Consider the following 11,708-nt stretch of genomic DNA (forward strand, 5'->3'; position numbering starts at 1 on the left):
GTAACCATGGGAATTTAATGACGGAGGGCTGAAAATCCATTCACATCCATAGCCAGATCATCAGCACCAGTATTGGGCTTTCTGAAGGACGAGGGAGAACAGAAACAATGACTCATTTCAAATCAAATCAAACTTTATTTCTCACATGCATCATATACAACAGATGTTCACCTTAAAGTGAAACGCTTACTTACTTACTTACTTACCGGTTAGTTGAGGTAGTATGTACAGTCGTGCCCAAAAGTTTTGAGAATGACACAGATATTAATTTTCACAAAGTTTGCTGCTTCAGTGTCTTTAGATATTTTTGTCAGATGTTACTATGGAATACTGAAGTATAATTACAAGCATTTCATAAGTGTTTGAGGCTTTTATTGACAATTATATGAAGTTGATGCAAAGAGTCAATATTTGCAGTGTTGACCCTTCTTTTTCAAGACCTCTGCAATCCGCCCTGGCACGCTGTCAATTAACTTCTGGGCCTCATCCTGACTGATGGCAGCCCATTCTTGCATAATCAATGCTTGGAGTTTGTCAGAATTGTGGGTTTTTGTTTGTCCACCCGCCTCTTGAGGATTGACCACAAGTTCTCAATGGGATTAAGGTCTGGGGAGTTTCCTGGCCATGTACCCAAAATATTGATGTTTTGATCCCCGAGCCACTTAGTTATCACTTTTGCCTTATGGCAAGGTGCTCTATCATGCTGGAAAAGGCATTGTTCGTCACCAAACTGTTCCTGGATGGTTGGGAGAAGTTGTTCTCGGAGGATGTGTGAGTGAGCCCACTCCCTTGGCTGAGAAACAACCCCACACATGAATGGTGTCAGGATGCTTTACTGTTGGCATGACACAGGACTGATGGTAGCGCTCACCTTGTCTTCTCCGGACAAGCTTTTTTCCGGATGCCCCAAACAATCGGAAAGGGGATTCATCAGAGAAAAGGACTTTACCCCAGTCCTCAGCAGTCCAATCCCTGTACGTTTTGCACAATATCAGTCTGTCCCTGATGTTTTTCCTGGAGAGAAGTGGCTTCTTTGCTGCCATTCTTGACACCAGGCCATCCTCCAAAAGACTTTGCCTCACTGTGCGTGCAGATGCACTCACACCTGCCTGCTGCCATTACTGAGCAAGCTCTGTACTGGTGGTGCCCCGAGCCTTCAGCTGAATCAACTTTAGGAGACGGTCCTTGCGGTTGCTGGACTTTCTTGGGCGCCCTGAAGCCTTCTTCACAACAATTGAACCGCTCTGGCAGTGGTGTGGGGAGTGGGGGCAATGCAAATAGTCTGGGTAGCCATTTGACTAGATGTTCAGTAGTCTTATGGCTTTGGGGTAAAAGCTGTTTAGAAGCCTCTTTGGACCTAGACTTGGCGGTAGCAGAGAGAAAAGTCAATGACTAGGATGGCTGGAGTCTTTAACAACTTTTAGGGCCTTCCTCTGACACTGCCTGGTATAGACGTCCTGGATGGCAAGAAGCTTGGCCCCAGTGATATACTGGGCCGTTCACACTACCCTCTGTTGTGCCTTGCGGTCGGAGGCCGAGCAGTAGCCATACCAGGCAGTGATGCAACCAGTCAGGATGCTCTCGATAGTGCAGCTGTAGATCCTTTTGAGGACCCATGCCCAGTCTCCTTAGAGGGAATAGCAATAGAGATTGCATCATCTGTGGATCTGTTGGGGCGGTATGCAAATTTGAGTGGGTCTAGAGTTTATGGGATGATGGTGTTGATGTGAGCCATGACCAGGCTTTCAAAGCACTTCATGGCTACGGACTTGAGTGCTACAGGTCGGTAGCCATTTAGGCAGGTTACCTTAGTGTTCTTGGGCACAGGCACTATGGTGGTCTGCTTAAAACATGTTGGTATTACAGACTCGGTCAGGGAGAGGTTGAAAATGTCAGTGAAGACAGTTGCTAGTTGGTCAGCGCATGCTCGCAGTACATGTCCTGGTAATCTGTCTGGCACCTGCTGCCTTGCGAATTTTGACATGTCTAAATATCTTACTCACATCGACTGCGGAGAGTGTGATCACACAGTCTTCCAGCACAGCTGGTGCGCTCATGCATGTTTCAGTGTTATTTGCCTCAGTGTTATTTGAAGCGAGCTTAGAAGTAGTTTAGCTCATCTGGTAGGCTCATTTCACTGGGCAGCTCTCGGCTGTGCTTCCCTTTGTAGTCTGTAATGGTTTGCAAGCCCTGCCACATCCGACGAGCGTCAGAGCCGGTGTAGTATGACTCAATCTTAGTCCTGTATTGACGCTTTGCCTGTTTGATGGTTCGTTAGAGGGCATAGGGGGATTTCTTATAAGCTTCTGGGTTAGAGTCCCGCTCTTTGAAAGCGGCAGCTCTAGCCTTTAGCTCAGTGCTGATGCTGCCTGTAATCCATGGCTTCTGGTTGGGGTATGTACGTATGGTCACTGTGGGGACGACGTCATCGATGAACTTATTGATGAAGCCAATGACAGATGTGGTGTATTCTCAATGCCATTGGAGGAATCCCGGAACATTTTCCAGTCTGTGCTAGCAAAACAGTCTTGTAGCCTAGCATCTGCTTCACCTGACCACTTTGTTATTGATCTAGTCACTGGTGCTTCCTGCTTTAATATGTACATGTAGGTAGAGGTAAAGTGACTATGCATGGACAATAAACAGAGAGTAGCTGCAGCGTAAAAATGGGGGGTGGGGTGGAGACAATGCAAATTGTCTGGGTAGCCATTTGATTTGGTGTTCAGGAGTCTTATGGCTTGGGGGTGGAAGCTGTTAACCTGTTTGGGCTGCAAGCCCGACGTCGGAACGAAAATGACAACAGCTGCAGGGCGCGAAATTCAAAATCTATTTTTTAAAAATATTTAACTTTCACACATTAACAAGTCCAATACAGCATTTGAAAGATAAACATCTTGTCAATCCAGCCAACATGTCTGATTTTTTAAATGTTTTACAGAGAAAACACCACATATATTTATGTTAGCTCACCACCAAATACAAAAGTGGACAGACACGTATGAATATGATTATGATGTATGAATTATGATTCAAGTAGCATGCACAAGCCAACCGAAATAAACTAAAACCAACCTAAAGAACCCAGAAAAAACTACCTCAGATGACAGTCATATAACATGTTACACAATAAATCTATGTTTTGTTCATAAAAGGTGCATATTTTAGCTATAAATCAGTTTTACATTGATGCTACCATAAATGCTACCACATAGCTACAGTCTGAATCCAGACGGGAGTAGCCAGAGAAAATACAGACACCAACGTCGACTACTAATTACACCTCATAAAACATTTCAGAAAAACATATGGTGGATAGCTAATGAAAGACAGATATCGTGTGAATAGAGCCAATATTTCCAATTTTTGAAGTGTTTTACAGCGAAAACACAATATATCGTTATATTAGCTAACAACATAAGCTAGCATAAGGCAGCATTGATTCTAGTCAAGCGCTAGCCTAGCACAGTTAGCACAGTTAGCATTGAACAGTTCGACAGATATATGGAAAAGCATCCCAAATTGGGTCCTTATCTTTGTTGATCTTCCATCAGAATGTTGTAACGGGGTCCATTGTCCAGTACAGTCTTTAGTTGGGTTCCAGAACGAACTATTTCCCTCTTTGGTTAGCAAGCACAATGGCCGTGCGGCGCTAATCTGTCTTTCTTCAAAAAATTCTTCCGTCGCATCACATCTAAAGTCCAGAATAAATTGCAATAATATAATTAAAGTATATTGAAAAAACATACTTTAGGATGATTTTGTGACATGTATCAAATAATATCGAAGTCAGAGATCATATTCACCTTTATCGACCTTCTTCCAGTAGCCGAGACCAAATTCTGCCTCGCGCCCGGAATTTTTTTTTAACTGCGAAGGTCTCACAAGAAGGTGTGGTATTCAGTCCATGGACGAGATATTCGACTCCTTTCAATTCTCACTTCCGCATTACACCCTGATGAAGGCGTATGACGTGGTTCTACGGTCCTAAGTGTAATGACCTTTTATAGACAAGGTCTTAAAGAGACACATCGCATTTTGGAAATCTCAATTCGGCTGGGAAAATGGCTGTAAAAATATTTCTGTTCGACTTAGAGAAATAATTCAAACCTTTTTAGAAACTATAGACTGTTATCTATCCAACAGTAGTAAATATATGCATATTGTAAAATCAAAAATTTCTTAAGAGGCCGTTTGAAAATGTGCACATATTTTCCAGTTTTTTCAATATTCACCCTGCAGCCTGAAGAAGTTTTAAGGAACCTGGCTGGAGTCTGGCAATTCTTTGGGCCTTCAACTGACACTGCCTGGTATAGAGTTCGTGGATGGAAGGAAGCTTGGCCCCAGTGACGTACTGGGTCGTACACAAATCTAGCTCGTTTGGTAGGCTCGTGTCACTGTGCAGCTCAAGGCTGTGCTTCCCATTGTAGTCTGTAATACTTAGCAGGCCCTGCCACATCCAACAATACACATGCTCAAATCAATTATAATACATTGCAACCCTATCAGGGTTAAAGGGTTATGCAGTTTGGGTTTAAAAGGGACGATCACAGACTGTAAGGTTGGCTGAGTGTTATTTCAATGTCTGTCTAATAGAGAAGCTCCACGGCCAACCAACAGAACACACACACAGAATGTTCATCCAGGACAGTGCCAAAAGCGCTAGGTAGAATGACTGCCGTCCTGCCTCTGAGACAACCGAAAACAACTGTGAAAACACAGGAGGGACACACACACAAACACACACACTTCTCACACTTCTCTGCAAAGGTCAAATGCAATTGAATCCTGTGTGGGGACCCCTACCTCAAAGGCCAGCTATACACAGTAGAACAGAATAACAAAAACAGGCCATTCAGCAGTGAACTCACAACCTACAAGGGGAACACATTTAGCAGTGAACTCACAACCTACAAGGGGAACACATTTAGCAGTGAACTCACAATCTGAAGGGGAACACATTTAGCAGTGAACTCACAACCTACAAGGGGAACACATTCAGCAGTGAACTCACAATCTGCAAGCGGTACACATTTAGCAGTGAACTCACAACCTACAAGGGGAACACATTCAGCAGTGAACTCACAACCTACAAGGGGAACACACTTAGCAGTGAACTCACAATCTGCAAGCGGTACACATTTAGCAGTGAACTCACAATCTGCAAGCGGTACACATTTAGCAGTGAACTCACAACCTGAAGGGGAACACATTTAGCAGTGAACTCACACCTTACAAGGGGAAAGCATACTTCATACAGCGAGATGTGAGCCCACAAGCAAGAAAAGCTTGTTTTGAGCCATTTAAATGTAGAGAGCATAAAAATAGAATGAATTGAAAGGGCGTCTCCATTCAAGTCAATTATGTCATAATGGGTGGACTGGCAGCCATTTTGAGTGCACCCCATTGGCATGGAGTAAAAGCAGGGATTGGACCCTTCCATCTGTGGTGGGATTTGTTGAGTCAACTCAACTGACATGCTAAAAAATACATCCCATTGCATGAGCCACATCAGTTAGCATCATTTGAATTAACATTCTTCATTACCATGGCAACCCAGCATAATTTGAATACAATTCTACCCTACTATCCAGCATCAGTTGATAGAACATTCCAAAATACCATGGAAACAATACCAGGCAGCCGTAGATGTGGTAAAGCGGTCAACAGAACGCATACCGTGGGGAACAGAGGGACGCTGGATTGGCGCACAATCAACAGACCTGATATAGTAAAGTGGATATTATTCATGTATTGTAACAGGGCCACAATGTGATTACTAAAGTCAAATGCAGATATATTTGGCTGTTTTCACTGCAATGTATGTAGCTTTAGATGAAGTGACTGCTATATGCGAACTCTCGATCTATAAACTGGTAGCATAGCAGGTGTACAGAAATCATTGATGGTAGTCAAAGTTGTTTTTAACTGTAATGCAGTTGATTGGTGACGATGACATGAACATTTTGTGTTGACATCCATACAAGCGTAACACTTTTTTACCTCAACATAGTGTGAAATACACATGTAAACAGTAGCCTAAATGTAGGATCATTTTGCTGGGGGTCAATGAGGAGATTCGGGATCTCTCCTCTTTACCTCTTTCCCGCATCTATTGCGAGTGTACCCATGAGTTTACCAGTCAAACTGCCAGGGTTAGAGGTTACAAGGCTCTCTATGGTCGAGAGTTTGGCGGTGAGTGGTGCACACACACTGATGAAGGGAAGAAAGCACTCGAGGTGACACTGATTGGGTCTGAGAGAAAAGATCCTCCTCTCTCCTTTGCCTTTGGCCTCGTGAAATTTAATCAAGACCTTTTAACGACTTGTGAACGCATCCCTCTCCGTGACCCTGAGACTAGCAGCAAGCAGGAACACACACACACACACACACACACACACACACACACACACACACACACACACACACACACACACACACACACACACACACACACACACACACACACACACACACACACACACACACACACACACACGTACGTGGTACAGTTGGTTAAGGGCTTGTAAGTAAGCATTTCACTGTAGGGTTTACACCTGTTGTATTCAGAGTATGTGACAAATAAAATTTGATTTGATGTTTTCAGTCTCAGGTTTTTGTGGGGCAACATGGGGTCAGAACTAAAAGCATGGGTGAAAGTAAAGTCTGGTATGGCGTCCCGGCAAAATAAATAGTGGGGGTACATCCTACCTGTCAAAAAGATAGTGGGGGTACATCATACCTGTCAAATAAATATTAGGGGTACATCATACCTGTCAAATAAATATTAGGGGTACATCATACCTGTCAAATAAATGGTGGGGGTACACCGTACCTGTCAAATAAATGGTGGGGGTACACCATACCTGTCAAATAAATAGTGGGGGTACATCATACCTGTCAAATAAATAGTGGGGGTACATCATACCTGTCAAATTAATAGTGGGGGTACATCATACCTGTCAAATTAATAGTGGGGGTACATCATACCTGTCAAATTAATAGTGGGGGTACATCATACCTGTCAAATTAATAGTGGGGGTACATCATACCTGTCAAATTAATAGTAGGGGTACATCATACCTGTCAAATTAATAGTGGGGGTACATCATACCTGTCAAATAAATAGTGGGGGTACATCATACCTGTCAAATTAATAGTGAGGGTACATCATACCTGTCAAATTAATAGTGGGGGTACATCATACATGTCAAATTAATAGTGAGGGTACATCATACCTGTCAAATTAATAGTGGGGGTACATCATACCTGTCAAATTAATAGTGGGGGTACATCATACCTGTCAAATTAATAGTGGGGGTACATCATACCTGTCAAATTAATAGTGGGGGTACATCATACCTGTCAAATTAATAGTGGGGGTACATCATACCTGTCAAATTAATAGTGGGGGTACATCATACCTGTCAAATTAATAGTGGGGGTACATCATACCTGTCAAATTAATAGTGGGGGTACATCATACATGTCAAATTAATAGTGGGGGTACATCATACCTGTCAAATTAATAGTGGGGGTACATCATACCTGTCAAATTAATAGTGGGGGTACATCATACCTGTTAAATTAATAGTGGGGGTACATCATACCTGTCAAATGAATAGTGGGGGTACATCATACCTGTCAAATTAATAGTGGGGGTACATCATACCTGTCAAATTAATAGTGGGGGTACATCATACCTGTCAAATTAATAGTGGGGGTACATCATACCTGTCAAATTAATAGTGGGGGTACATCATACCTGTCAAATTAATAGTGGGGGTACATCATACCTGTCAAATTAATAGTGGGGGTACATCATACCTGTCAAATTAATAGTGGGGGTACATCATACCTGTCAAATTAATAGTGGGGGTACATCATACCTGTCAAATTAATAGTGGGGGTACATCATACCTGTCAAATTAATAGTGGGGGTACATCATACCTGTCAAATTAATAGTGGGGGTACATCATACCTGTCAAATTAATAGTAGGGGTACATCATACCTGTCAAATTAATAGTGGGGGTACATGATACCTGTCAAATTAATAGTGGGGGTACATTATACCTGTCAAATTAATAGTGGGGGTACATGATACCTGTCAAATTAATAGTGGGGGTACATTATACCTGTCAAATTAATAGTGGGGGTACATGATACCTGTCAAATTAATAGTGGGGGTACATCATACCTGTCAAATTAATAGTGGGGGTACACGATACCTGTCAAATTAATAGTGGGGGTACATGATACCTGTCAAATTAATAGTGGGGGTACATGATACCTGTCAAATTAATAGTGGGGGTACATCATACCTGTCAAATTAATAGTGGGGGTACATCATACCTGTCAAATTAATAGTAGGGGTACATCATACCTGTCAAATTAATAGTAGGGGTACATCATACCTGTCAAATTAATAGTGGGGGTACATCATACCTGTCAAATAAATAGTAGGGGTACATCATACCTGTCAAATAAATAGTGGGGGTACATCATACCTGTCAAATTAATAGTGGGGGTACATCATACCTGTCAAATTAATAGTGGGGGTACATCATACCTGTCAAATTAATAGTAGGGGTACATCATACCTGTCAAATTAATAGTAGGGGTACATCATACATGTCAAATAAATAGTGGGGGTACATCATACCTGTCAAATTAATAGTGGGGGTACATCATACCTGTCAAATTATTAGTGGGGGTACATCATACCTGTCAAATTAATAGTGGGGGTACATCATACCTGTCAAATTAATAGTGGGGGTACATCATACCTGTCAAATTAATAGTGGGGGTACATCATACCTGTCAAATTAATAGTGGGGGTACATCATACCTGTCAAATTAATAGTGGGGGTACATCATACCTGTCAAATTAATAGTGGGGGTACATCATACCTGTCAAATTAATAGTGGGGGTACATCATACCTGTCAAATTAATAGTGGGGGTACATCATACCTGTCAAATTAATAGTGGGGGTACATCATACCTGTCAAATTAATAGTGGGGGTACATCATACCTGTCAAATTAATAGTGGGGGTACATCATACCTGTCAAATTAATAGTAGGGGTACATCATACCTGTCAAATAAATAGTGGGGGTACATGATACCTGTCAAATTAATAGTGGGGGTACATGATACCTGTCAAATTAATAGTGGGGGTACATCATACCTGTCAAATTAATAGTGGGGGTACATCATACCTGTCAAATTAATAGTGGGGGTACATCATACCTGTCAAATTAATAGTGGGGGTACATCATACCTGTCAAATTAATAGTGGGGATACATCATACCTGTCAAATTAATAGTGGGGGTACATCATACCTGTCAAATTAATAGTGGGGGTACATCATACCTGTCAAATTAATAGTGGGGGTACATCATACCTGTCAAATTAATAGTGGGGGTACATCATACCTGTCAAATTAATAGTGGGGGTACATGATACCTATTTTGAAAACAAAACAGAAAAAGGCAGAGATACGTGTCTGACCCAGAGACACACATGGACAGCAGTGGACCAACACATTCTGGCTTAATGATATAATCGCCAAATGTCATTACACTTTTTGGTGTTTTGTGGAAAAGACGTCACTTTCCCTTCACTACTGTTTGCAGGCTGGAAATATGTTGTGAGTGGATGAACGTGCCTGTGTAGCCTAGTAAAGGAGCCCTTTGAAGTGACTGTTCAACTGTCAGATGAAAACATCATGACTGGTTGTATTTATGCCACAATAAAAGGAAAATACATCTTAAAAGTTAAATGACAAATCTTTACAACTAGACCCACAGAGATTGAAAATGTTGGCGCAGGCTCACACATAGGATACCCCGTATAGGGAAGACATTTAATTAACTTTCAACCATGTCTAATAGCTAAAACACATCAAAAGGTTGTTCATTGTCCTCACCTATGCACCCATTAATAGAATATTCTAGATCAAGAGTCAACTCAGATCCTGTAGAACTAGGAGGTGTGCAGGGTTTTCATTTCAAACTAATTCTCACACACAATAGAAAAATCTACTGATCACGCTCTTTGGTCAGGTTTCTTTTTTGAATGAATAATCTATTACACTCCAGAACACCTGAGAATGATGTACTACCCTAAAGAACACATGAAAATAATCTACTACACTACAGAACATCTGAGAATAATCGAATACACTACAGAACATCTGAGATTAATCGAATACACTACAGAACATCTGAGATTAATCGAATACACTACAGAATACCTGAGAATAATCTACTACACTACAACACACCTGAGAACAATTTACTACACTACAGCACACCTGAGAACAATTTACTACCCTTCACAACACATGAGAATAATCTACTACACTACAGAACACCTGAGAATAATGTACTACACTACAACACACCTGAGAATAATCGAATACACTACAGAACATCTGAGAATAATCTACTACACTACAACACACCTGAGAATAATCTATTAAACTACAGAACATCTGAGAATAATCTACTTGTCACGTTCCTGACCTATTTCTGTTAGTTTGTTTTATGTGTTAGTTGGTCAGGACGTGAGTTTGGGTGGGCATTCTATGTTTTCTGTTTCTATGTTGGTTTATGGGTTGCCTGGTATGGCTCTTAATTAGAGGCAGGTGTTTGGCGTTCCTCTAATTAAGAGTCATATTTAGGTAGGTGTTTTCACAGTGTTCGTTGTGGGTGATTGTCTCCTGTGTCTGTGTATGTCGTTCGCCACACGGGACTGTTTTCGGTTTGTTTTTTCGGTTTATGTAGTCTGTTCCTGTTTCATGCGTTCTTCGTTATATGTAAGTTCTTATGTACAGGTGCGTCTACGTCGTTTGTTGTTTTGTTAGTGTATAGTCGAGTTCGTGTTTTCTTTAATAAATATGTCTTCAAACTCCGCTGCATATTGGTTCAATCCCTGCTCCTCCTCTTCTGATGAAGAGGAAGAGGAAAGCCGTTACAGAACCACCCACCGATCCAGAACCAAGCGGCGCGAAGTCGAGCAGGATACTACACAGGAATCATGGACTTGGGAGGAAGTATTGGAAGGTAAAGGACACTGGGCTCACATTGGGGAATATCGCCGTGGTCGTGAGGAGATGGAGGCAGCGAGAGCCCAAGAGCGGTGGTATGAGGAGGCAGCAAGGAGACGTGGCTGGAAGCCCGAGAGGAGATCCCAAAAATTTCTTGGGGGGGGGCTAAGAGGTAGTGGGCCGAGGGCAGGTAGGAGACCTGCGCCCACTTCCCAGGCTTACCATGGAGAGCGGGAGTACGGGCAGGCGCCGTGTTACGCAGTAGAGCGCACGGTGTCTCCTGTACGAGTGCATAGCCCAGTGCGGGTTATTCCACCTCCCCGCACTGGTAGGGCTAGATTGGGCATTGAGCCAGGTGTCATGAGGCCGGCTCAACGTGTCTGGTCTCCAGTGCGTCTCCTCGGGCCGCTTACATGGCACCAGCCTTACGCATGGTGTTCCCGGTTCGCCTACATAGCCCTGTGCGGGTTATTCCACCTCCCCGCACTGGTCTGGCGACAGGGAGCATTCAACCAGGTAAGGTTGGGCAGGCTCGGTGCTCAGTGGAGCCAGTACACCTTCACGGTCCGGTATTTCCGGCACTACCTCCCCGCCCCAGCCCAGTAACCCCAGTGCCTACACTACGCACCAGGCTTCCAGTGCGTTTTCAGAGCCCT

The sequence above is a fragment of the Salvelinus fontinalis genome, chromosome 7, assembly GCF_029448725.1.
Source record: "Salvelinus fontinalis isolate EN_2023a chromosome 7, ASM2944872v1, whole genome shotgun sequence".
Lineage (NCBI taxonomy): Eukaryota > Metazoa > Chordata > Actinopteri > Salmoniformes > Salmonidae > Salvelinus > Salvelinus fontinalis.